Source organism: Pezoporus occidentalis, unplaced genomic scaffold (genome assembly GCF_034315485.1).
Source record: "Pezoporus occidentalis ecotype Australia unplaced genomic scaffold, CSIRO_AGI_Poc_V1 ctg114, whole genome shotgun sequence".
Classification (NCBI taxonomy): Eukaryota; Metazoa; Chordata; class Aves; order Psittaciformes; family Psittacidae; genus Pezoporus; species Pezoporus occidentalis.
Window position 1 is genome coordinate 937,506 of NW_026912929.1, and position 11,484 is coordinate 948,989.

Sequence of the window (11,484 nt, forward strand, 5' to 3'; positions counted from 1 at the left end):
CTCAAACTGAGCAGAAGATGCAAACCTGATAAACCACAGATGAGAAACCTTTACTTCTCCTCAGCACTTTCTCCCCTCTTACCTCCTCAAGTCTTCCCTTACGTTATGTCACAGGTAGCAGTGAAACATAGGAAAGATTTGACCCAAGGAAGCCTGCTCTGATGTACCCCTTTAGCCCTCCCCATAAAACCCCTTCACATCACTCCTCACCTCTCCCCCTTCCCAAAGCCCAGCGGAACCCTGTCAGCATCTTCTCCACTGCTGCCCTGGACATTTGAAGCAGTGCAAGTATCCCCACATGCATTTCAGCACCAAATCTGAACCCTTCAGTGCCTGCTGGAACACTCAGAGCTATCTTCAGAATCCCAAACAAACACATTAATTGCTTTCAATTTATCAGCCTCAAATCATTCTGTCTAATTACCATTCATCTGGAGTTCGTGTTTTTAATGGTTTATGGGTATTGTTGGTAATCTTTTAATTTCTCATTAAAAACAATATCTTGTACGCACTATGTGTGAAAAGCCCTAATCCGATAAATCAAGCAAGAGTAACACAGTTAAAAGGAAATCAGTGGAACAATATTTGGGTTTATATATTTCTGCCAGTCAATTTGTAATTAAAAGTTGCTACTTTAAAAAACACAGTTGTTGCTGTGAAAGCCATTATCAGTCGGCATTTTCATATGAATACTGCTTTAATTAATTAGCAAAAGTAAATACATTATATATCAAAAACCGCTTTCCCACTGAACCCATGCGTTCCAGAACAAAAGGCTTAATAAACCATACAAAAGAGGGACAAATTAGCTGATCCCACCCTCCCTTTTCAGGTTCAGAGTCTTTTAAAGTTCTCCAAGGTTTTTTTTCCTGCCCACACTTGCTTTTCTTTTCTTTTTTAATACATTGTTTGTTTTCCTTTAGAAGTGCGGACGGGGGAGAAGATGCGACACAAACACAAAACATGCCATTCAAACTAAATGATTTGGAAATCAGTTTTGCTGGTCCTCAGAAAACAGGAGTGTTTATGATTATTAAAAACCAAATGTAATTACGATCACCTACAACGCGGTCCCTTTGGAACAAATTATTTGCTGAACATTAAGGGGGTAGAGTTTGATTCACAGAAGGAAATGATGTGTCTGAAAAATTCTTTTGTCTAAGGGCTTTCCAGAGGCTGGAGACAACAGGAAAAAATTCTCTTCATCAATAAGCTGGAGAGAAAGCGTGGATGAACAGTGTCATTTCAGACTAAGGCCTGTGATAAGAACACCTTGAAACATCAATGACATCTCTTATCTCAGGTGCCTTTAACGAGGAACAAGGGTCCTGCCATCTCATGAGCAAACAAACCACTCACCTCATCCCAGGCATCTCTTGCTGCAGGGAGGGTCCAACCCTGGTTGAGGAGCAGGGAGAGGAGCCAGCACCTTCCTTGACTGATGGCTGTGGTCAGGGCTGGGCTCCCACAAGACAGCCGGCTGGTGAAGGGCAACTGATGGGACCACAGACTGATGTAGAACACCACCTAAACAAAGAAACCCAATTGAATAGGGCTCTGCTGGTTGGATAAGACAGACTAATTCCCCCAATTTCATTAGACTTACCTAGAGAGCTGGAATTCACTGCAATGATGGACAGCAACCTCAGCAGGCTAAGCCTCACCACCCTTTCAACAGTATAAATGCATATTGGTCAGCAGGTGAGGCTGAGAGTGCAAATACCAGAGTGAAAGAAGTAGAAAAGGACCCAGTAGAAAGAAAGCATTGCCCAAGGGACAATTTCTTACATATCCTTTCCATGACAGTACTGAGGGGTTTCCACGAGGGGACACCTCCAAAAACAAAGATCACACAAAGAAAGTGCTGATAATGGACTGGATAATTAACAGCCCATGCAGGCATCCCAAACTTCACTAACATAGGAAACCCAATGGCACTCTCAGCCAAAAGGCAGTTTGCAGTCACCAACTCCAACCCTCTCCAGCAGATTTCCTTTCTCAGCAGATATTTCATGTCTTCCACACAGTCCTGACTCCCAGCCATTTTCCCACTTGCACCACTCAGCATGCTTCTTCACTAAGTAGATGGCAAGCAAGCTTCCTTCTTGAAGGAATTACTGAATCCTCCTCTATTCTTGGATGCATACAAAGGTCAATCAGTCCCAATCCCATATGCTTTGCCTTTCTTATGCTTTCTCCTGCCATGTATGCCTAGACTGCGACGCCTTTGGAGAAGGGACAGAGTTTTCGCTCTGTGCAATGCCACACACACCAACAGGGCTCTCAGCAATCAGAATTAATACTTCAGGATGACTTGAGAACTCAGATGATTTTGCACCACTAAATCCAGCCAGCATCCTCCCAGCAAAGGCTGCTTTTCAGCAGGCATGGAGGAGGTGCCTGTGCAGCACACAGGGATGGAGCAGCACAGGGTGGGATGTCACAAGCAGCACGGTGCTGAGGGATGTCTCACACAGAGAAGCGTGTGCCTCAAGCAGCCCTTCAGCACAGGCATTCTTTTCCCTTCACATAACTGCATTGATTTTTATCATTGTTATATTTGGTTCAGCCGCCCATCTGGAAAGTTCTTGCCTCCCCCAGCCCCCATAAATAACCAAACCCAGCTCTAACCAAAGGCAGTTGACAGAATCAGCCCCATTGCCCTTTGGCAGTTCTTCCAGGAATTTTTAGGGTTTTTACCAGTCAGGAAAAGGCTTTGATGCTTTGGAATCAGGATTTTATGAAGATCATTTTGTAGGTTCAGCCAACTCATGAAGTGTCAAATGGGGGGCACTCTTTCATCTCATTGCTAGATGGGGAAAAGATCCTCCCTCTTACCGGAATGAGGACTGGAGAGGGGAAACAGAGATGAAGGCTCATCCATAGAGGGGAGGGTTTCTTTTCTCTTGGTAGAGTCCACCCACCACATTCCCATCATACTGATTGCTGCAGTCCTATCTGTCTGCTCTCCAGGCTACATCAGATAAGAGAACTGCCTGTTCGCTCCGGTTCTGAACCCATGCTGCAGGGGCCTCCGGGTGGATCCCAGCTCTTTGCCACCCTCCTTTTCCGATGACTGCTGCATTGGTAGGGATGCTGCCAGGAAACCTGCCACATGCAAAATGAGACAGTAATCAAGACCAGGCTGAGGAAATTTCTTCTTCCACTTTGCACCTATAAACACCCACTACAAACAACAGCGAGGAAATCCTCTGTTTTCCCAAAACTCGTGTGCAAATTCCTATCCAGCCATGGCCGGGCTGTTGACAGCTTGGTTGCCACTTCTCCCTGGACTAGTCCCCCTGTGGATGGCATTCACACACTAATGTGCTGTTTCTGCAACTTGCTCCTCTATTGCCTCAATAATTGCAGATGTCACTCGTTCAGATGATGCAGGCACCAACTAGTGTCTGTTTGGCAGAACTTAAAGGCTTCTGCAGGGCTGTGAGCTACACAGCCCATCTTCATCTAGCATCTAGCTGACACTATTCCAACCTGTGGATCAAAGCTGCATGGTTGCTGCCGTGTCCTCCCTTGTCGGTGGGCATGGCTGCATTGACTCAGTTCACCTCGGCGAAATACCAGCTTCTTTGTGTGGGTACTTTGCTCAGATCAGACTGCTCACAAACTGCTCCTTTGCTATGTGACCTGTAACCTGTGGCCTGTCATTCATGGTCTTTGTGCACAGCAGGTTCACCATCACGCGAGATTTGCAAATGCCAATCTCTGTACCACCAACGTTCTGAAGACCACTCAGACCGGTGAAAACACCGAGATGCTCCATCATTAAACTCAGATTCAGTTTACAAGGTTGTTGCCCCATCTCACACGCGCCGGGCTTTGTCTGGAGTATCTCATAACCGCAGCAGCCAAGCAAGGTATTTGTGGGAGAAAGTCTGAGCAAGGCAAAAACCCAAGTTACCTTTTGCTGGCACACCCACTGGTTTAAGCTACCCCCAATCTAGCACGTTAAGATGTACCGACACCTCTCCCTGCTATCATCGTGGAGACTAGGGTGATATGTTTGAACATATATTATCTATATTTAGACACAATACTGAAGTTGCTGTTGATTTCCTACAGGAGGAGAACAAGCAGTAACACCACAGTGCTCCTGCATACCTGCAGACACCAATCATCCTACACGAGGAGTGAAACCAGCAAGAAGGACACATCCAAGACACATTCCACTCCTCTTCTGCAAAGCAGAAGCCCAAGGCAATGTCAGCAGTATTCTCGAGGGAAATTACAGCAGGAAGGCTGACCCTGACAATAAATGAATGAAGCTTCAACTTGCTTCATTCACATCCTTGCCACAACCAAACACAAATAGAGGCTTCCAGCCCATTGCTTTCCAGTGGCACAGCCTCCACCACACTGAGAACAGGAAATAACTACTGAATACAGCCAAGCAGTCCAATAGCCAGCCCCCAGTTAACCAAACACCCTTCAGTTCCACTGGGAAATTGCCCTTCAGTGTTGTTGCATTAAAGAAGTTTCTACAGATCACATCTTTTAGGTGTATTGCTAAAGGCAGGAGACTCGGGTACATCCACTGCTGGTCCAGGTCTGCCTCCAGTTCCCAGCTCTGTATGCATGACCTTGAAAAAGTCATTCAACTCCTCAATGGCTGAGCTGTTTAACTGCTAAAAAGGCTCTTCCAGCTCTTGGCTGTCTTGTCTGTTTAGGCTGTGAGCTCTTTAGGGCAGGGACTGTCTCCTATTAAATGATCATAACTCTCACTTAATTTGGGTCTTCTACACATCCAGGGCCCTCGCAAAAATGTCATAAAACAAAAGCTTTCTAATAAATTTTGGGGAATTCCAGATTCTGATCCAAAATGCTCGGTGGTTTTCCCTGCTGAATATGGTGCCGAATCCCTTGTTAGAGTGTGTGTGTGTGAGGGGGGGAGGAGGGAGACTCCTTCTAATTTAAAGAGATTGCATGAAAGGCAGTTTAAGTCCTTGTGGCTGTATATTTCTTTTAATTAGTTTATGCACAGTGCATTTGCATGGGAAGCTGCACAGTGTGTGGATGGACTTAATTAGGAGAACAATACATTCCCTCTTAAGATAATGACTTGAGGATTATGAAAATTATTATTCCAGATCCATCCATGGGTCATCCGAGGTTCAGCATCCAGCGAACTTTTGAAATGCATTGAGGTCAGCAGTTTGGGTACCGTCAGGAAAGTCACTTGATTTTACTGGTGCTTAAATGATTAATTATGAGCAGCGGCTGCAGGCATCCCCCAAGTTACACAATAGCCCCAGGACTTGCTGCATTTCACATGTGCCATCAGCTACTCTGGAAAGATGGATGTGCTAAATGGGGCTGTGAGATTCACTGCAGTCATCTGCCAGCAAAGTCTCCTTCTGAGCTCTCCCCCCTCCCTTCCATACCTCCTTTGCCTTTTTCTCCCTGGCTGGGAAGGCAAGAAACTTCTGTCTGTGCTAATGGATCTTTGCAGCTGGAGAATCAAGACAATTAGGGGAGTATTGCAGGACGCAGCTCAGTAGCCCATCTGAAATGAGACACATCATGTCCTATTTCAGAGCAAAGCACCTAGAGGCAACTGAGCTGGAGACATCACCCAAGTGTACCTCAGCTTTAACTCATAGCTTGATGGGTCTCAAAAAGGCATCTTTTCTGCCTCTCTCTCAACCCCAATTTACTCTTAGGAAAGCAGAATTGCTCAAAAGTGCTCCTGCATCTCACCACGACAGATGGGGAAACAAACCTCTTTAAGGAGTTTCCACAAGGACTGCATTTCACAGCCAGTTCAGTTCAAACAATCTGAAAGCCCTCTTCTCTCTCTTCAAGGTGAAGAGCCTCTCCGCTGCAACAGGGTGTCCTGGAGAGGGGCAGCCCTGGATCCCAAAGCCATACAACGCAACTGTTGAGACTATGGAAGTCACTGTCTCAAGTCTGAGCCACCAGGTACAGAACACAGAAAGCACATCTTCACCTTACAAAGCAGAGCCACATACACAGTGTAGGAGATGGAAGCCCTCAACATCAAACCCCATTACTTATTTAGGAATCACAACAATCACACCTCGAGCATCCTTTCCTTCCTCTTTCTCTGTAATGACAAGGCAAGTTTCCCCCTCAAATGCAATGGTTATAAATTAAACCAGGATTTTTTAGTACCAGTGACAACAAAGGCTTGGTGAAACCATTATGCACAGTGCTGCTTTGGGAGCTGAGGAAAGAGCAGTTATGCAGGGATGCAGACAGGGCATCACCTGCTGCGCTGTCCCCACTGAAAACCTTTAATACAGGGCAGGGAATTAACAACCAAGCTTCTCTGGGCAGCCTGTGCCAGTGTCCCACCAGGATGGATGAGCTCACATAGCACATGCAGAGCTGCCCACAGCATAAAACCCCAGTCAAAGGCTGGGCAGCAGATCCATCCCACCTACGATCCAAGAGCCCAGCAAAGTCCAGTTACTACAGAGATGAGAAGCAGGGAAAAGAAATCAAAGCACGCTATTAATTATAGGATGAGAACAGCTGCTCAATGGCTGGGTCAACAGATACAGTTTGGGAGCATCACTCATTACTCAACCTCTGCTGTCGATAACATGGCACCCAAAGCACAGTAGGCACTGTACAGGGCAAACAAAGATGTCCCTGCCCCAAAGAGATTACCATCTAATTCTGATTTTCCAGTCACATTTCAAAAGCACAGTCAGATCAAAGCCCTACTCTCCTCCCCCGGGCACTCATTCTCTCTGGTGAAATATATCTTGATTCATAAATCAGAGAAGCAGCATGTGTCAGTGAATACTGCCGTTCAGGACGCAGAAGAGAACACAGAGATGCCAAAGGTAGTCCTAACATTGTGCTAGTGCTCAGCAGAGTGACCCTGGGGTGCAAGAGAAGAGGAAACATACACTAATTACTGTTTTCCCATCACTAAAGAAGGGATTTGTCTGCCTCCAGTACAGTCAGCAGGAGCAGCGTGTGACAGTAACCCAGGGATGGGGCAGCCACAGCTTCTCTGGGCACCCTGTGCCAGCGCCTCAGCACCCTCACAGGGAAGAGCTTCTGCCTAAGAGCTCATCTCAGTCTCCCCTCGGGCAGGTTAAAGCCATTCCCCTTGGCCTGTCCCTACAAACCCTTGTCCAAAGCCCCTCTCCAGGTTTCCTGCAGCCCCTTCAGGCACTGGAGCTGCTCTAAGGTCTCCCCTTAAGGAACCTTTGCTTCTCCAGGCTGACCCAGCCCAGCTCTCTCAGCCTGGCTCCAGGGCAGAGGCTGCTCCAGCCCTTGGAGCATCTTTGTAGCCTCCTCTGGACTGGCTCCAACAGGTAGAGTAGCAGTCATTTGGGGAAGGACGCAGTGAATTAGATCAGCAATCCCAGAGGCAAATCCCAGTGTTCACTGTTTCCCGATCCATTCACAGATAGAGCCACCAGCACCAGTCCTATCCCCAGTGCAAAACGTGAGGGTTATGTCACCCCCCCCACCCCATCACCCCCCTGAAACATCTGCAATTCAAACACCACATTTGCCCCTGATCTGCTTCGTCTCCAAGCTCCAGCGAGCTCCCGGCAGCGGGATGCGCAGGCAGCAGATGTTCGGGAGCCGAGCTGGCAGCCTGCACCACCTGAACATGTGCGGAGAGCAGCAGAGAACGGGTGCACCTTGCCTGGGAACATCTGATAGCGCCGTGCCCTTCGGAGCTGCACTGCGGTGATGGGCAGGAGGAGGCTGCAAAATCACCAGAAGCTTTCTTCTTCCTCCATGAGTCATTCCTGCTTCAAGGAGCTGCGGCTTTGATTATTAACTGGGCTCGTCAGCTAGATATTTAAATGATTCCCAAAAGTCATTAAGAGCCCAATCAGATATGCAGTGCTTGACTCTAGCACAGGAATGCAGAGAGGGAATTATATGCATAAACGATGCTTTAGAGAAAACCTCCATGTATTTTATATTTCAGGGTATGGGGAATCTGATTTAACCGAGTTGAAGAAAAAGGAGCTTAGGCAATTTAAGGGACCACATTAAACACGGAAGAGAGTAAGAAATAAAAACAGCAGCTACCATAGGGATTAGAAATAACAAAATATCATGTCAAAGAGCTCGTCCTCTCTATTCTCCAAGCAACAGGCAGCTTCTTTAGGTTTCCCCCAACTTTTTAGAGGGAAAATTCAGCCTTAAAGGGAAAGCACTGGCTAGCGATGGATGTCTGAAGATCTCACCCACCCTTCTGTGCTCTGTCCAGCTCAAGATCACAGAGGTGAGATAATGCAAGAGGAGAAGGAGTGGGCAGACACAGAAAGCCTACCTTTATGCTCACCTCCACTCAGAGCCATGACATAGACTCTCCCCCATCAAAAACTCAAAGCAAACCTTTTGTGGAATTGTTATAATGGGAAATATGGGGTGGTAAGAATCCTACAGGGTTTGCTATGTCTGAAGACAACACCAGAACAGAACATTAACACCAGACTAGGGATCATCTTCAGAGACAGGCAGAGGGTTAGCCACCTTGGCTGCAGCTTTGCTGGTGGGTTGCAACCCACCTCTCATCTGCCCTACACCTAGCACAGCAGGCAGCCCCTGCCCCATAGAAGGTCACCCCCAGGACACTGTGCAGGGGCTCATCCAGAGGAATCATACCCAGTCCATTGCATCCTTCCCCTCTAGGTTAAAATCAAAGCCATGACAAGCAAACCTCTCCCATATCTACAACAATATAACCCCAAACAAGACTCATGGTAACTGCAAAGCTGGTCTAAGCCTGGAATTTGTAATAAACCAAGAAGGGAGGTGAAAGTGGCTCTTACGAGGCTCTGTAGGGGATTCTCTCTTTAGAAGCAAAGAGCTGCCATGACTCACACCACCCTCGCAGCCCTGCTTCTCAGGCAGAAAACCAAGTGTTCTCACAAGAAGTCAGTAACCAGGATAACCGGTAACCAGGTCCCCCCATCTGTACAATGCAGCCTAAAGGTTTTATTTTCTTCTCCCCATCAAGGGCTGGGAGCTGACAGGTTAAATGCACTGGTGCCTACAAAGCCTTCCTCAGACAAGCCGCCATAAGGAGGGCAAACCCGTTATTGTTCTTGTGATTAGAAACCCAAGTCTTCCCCTGCAGTTATTTAATTAAACCATAAATACAAACGGATAAGTTTCTAATGAGCCAGCTCTACACAGTGTATTTATACCCCTCTGAAAAAGAACAATGCTCAAACTAGGTGCAAATAATCGTCCTCTCTCCCAGCCTGGTTTTCTCCGCAATCGGGAATCAAGCCGCACAGTAGTTTGCTGACAAATTGGTTCATGTTATGAAGATAATGAAGGCATCAAATTACTTTGCACTCCTTCCCCCTGGAAGCAGCGAGGCTTTTGCAGAAAGAGATTGCCAGGGTTTTCTTTGTGTGAGCATGTGTGTGTCATCCGTGACAAGACAAGCCCCAGAGGCAGGATGGTGCGAGCCTGGCAAACACACAGTGAGGGGCAGTGGATATGACAAAGGTCCACAGCCCCTGAACTGTGCTTTCATCACAGACAGGTTTGGGTTGGAAGAGACCTTAAAGCTCCTCCAGCTCCACCCCCTGCCACAGGCAGGGACCCCTTCCACTAGAGCAGCTTGCTCCAAGCCCCATCCAACCTGGCCTTGAACACTGCCAGGGATGGGGCAGCCACAGCTTCTCTTCCTACAGTACCCACAGTGATGCCCCAAGTTGTTCTCCAAGAGCTCGTGTGGGTACCAATAACATTCAGTCACATTAGAGCAGCTTTACTTTAGGTCTCACATACTCTGATTGCCAGGAGCGAAGCCTAAAGCAGCAGATCCAGCAAAACATTTACCCAAGGAGCTGAAGAAGGCTGTCTTCAGACGAACTGAAGCACTTGGCTAAATCAGAGCCTTTCCAGATGGGACCTCTGGGACTTTTTCTGCCTCTTTCCCTTTCTAACAGATCAAAGAAGATTTGACTCCCTTAGAGGCAGCTCCTGAAGCTCAGGGGTAGAAGGAGAGCAGAGAGAAAACTATTCCCACCCTATCTTGTTATTAATAAATTTATAAATAAACTCTGACCAGGTAAGATTTCAGTGAACTGGATCCAAACAGCTTTTTAAAGCCCCTCCAGCCACTATGAGCATCAACAAGCCCAGCAAAGCTCTTTAGAGATCATAACAAATGTGTCAGGTTTTCCCCTGTGACTGATTCGCTTTTGGGAACATAAGTTAAGCTTTAAATCTATATTTCATATATAATCAAGCAATCAAATCAGCCTTTTGATACAGCATCAGGCCAGCTGCTGTGTCTTTATCTCAGAAAGCAGGAGGGCCAACAAAGCTAGAGCCAGCAAAGTGACAGTTCCTCGGCATTATCCTCCCTGATCGTGCCCATCTTCTCATCTCCCCTATCAAATTTCTGGGCCTTTTTGATAAAGTACAATTTAAGAGCTTGTTCTGCAGGAAGCACACAAAGGTTACGGACTGAGCAACGCCTGGAAACCCCTCGTGGAAAGGTGCAATTGTCAAAGGGCCTGTGAAGGGGAGCAGGATGGGTCCCACGCGGGAGGGATGCTGGGTCAGGGACTGTGGGAAAGCTCTCCTCCCTCCATGGTCACCAACGTCTCCTCTGCTGCTGAAACCACAATGAAGGAGGATTTTAAACCCCACTGACTGTGCATGTGTTGATGTTGGTTGTTTTCTTTCCCCTCTCTCCCTTCTGCATTGAACCAGCCCCTTTTCCATTGTGGGGTCAGGGAGAAGAGAGCACTGCTCCCAAGCTGTTTCTTGCAAAAAGGGCTTAGTTTGGGGTCTTGGAGGTTGTTTGGTTGGTTTTTAAACTACTATCCCCAGCAAAGCAGCTCTCCCTAGGGGGTTTTTCTCTTTTCATTAAACCTTTCACACAAATCACAGAATCAACCAGGTTGGAAAAGAGACCTTTAAGCTCAGCCAGTCCAACCGCTCCCCAGCACTGCCAAGGCCATCACTAACCCATGGCACTGAGGGCCTCGGTTTTAAATGGTTCTCTCCTCCTCCCCTGGGGTTGCAGTTTGACCTTACAAATTCAGTAGCAATACCAGCTTTGGGGACTCCCTTCTGAGTGCCAGCTTTAGAAGTGACTGAAAGGATTCTGCCCACCTATGAAAGGTAAAATGGATTTATGTTCGAATTCATTGCTTAGCCTCCTGAATACTCCACAAACCAAAGCGTTTTCCATTTGCACGGATATCCTACAAAACAACATGCAACAGGACATTTAAAGCTGGGGCTGGCAACTTCATCCATAATTCTCGCTGTCAAGGAGGAAGAATAGGAGGAGACCTAAAGGGCATATTTTGTGTATCTGGGAAAAATCGGACAGAAGGTTCTGCCAGTCATCCACAACTTGATCCCACATCTCTGTTACAGACCAATACACTACAGTGCTGCTATTCAATGGGCTGCATTCACAAATGCCAGCCTCTAAAAGCTAAATCAGCAGAAAGACAAGGATTTCTAAGCTTACCTATCACTTCT

At 47.0% G+C, this 11,484-nt stretch overlaps 1 long non-coding RNA gene across 2 annotated transcripts in view; it reads right to left on the reverse strand.

The window, feature by feature from the left end:
- LOC134172984 (uncharacterized) overlaps nt 1–7,273 on the reverse strand; it is a 50,686-nt gene extending 43,413 nt beyond the window's left edge. The window contains exons 1-2 of one of the 2 annotated variants that reach the window (XR_009968089.1): nt 1,607–7,273; nt 1,360–1,527 (exon numbers count right to left, since the gene is read on the reverse strand). This is a non-coding gene — a long non-coding RNA (uncharacterized LOC134172984). Of the gene's footprint in view, nt 1–1,359 lie in introns of both variants that reach the window. The other variant, XR_009968092.1, reaches the window with a different exon arrangement.
- Nucleotides 7,274–11,484: the final 4,211 nt, after the last annotated feature.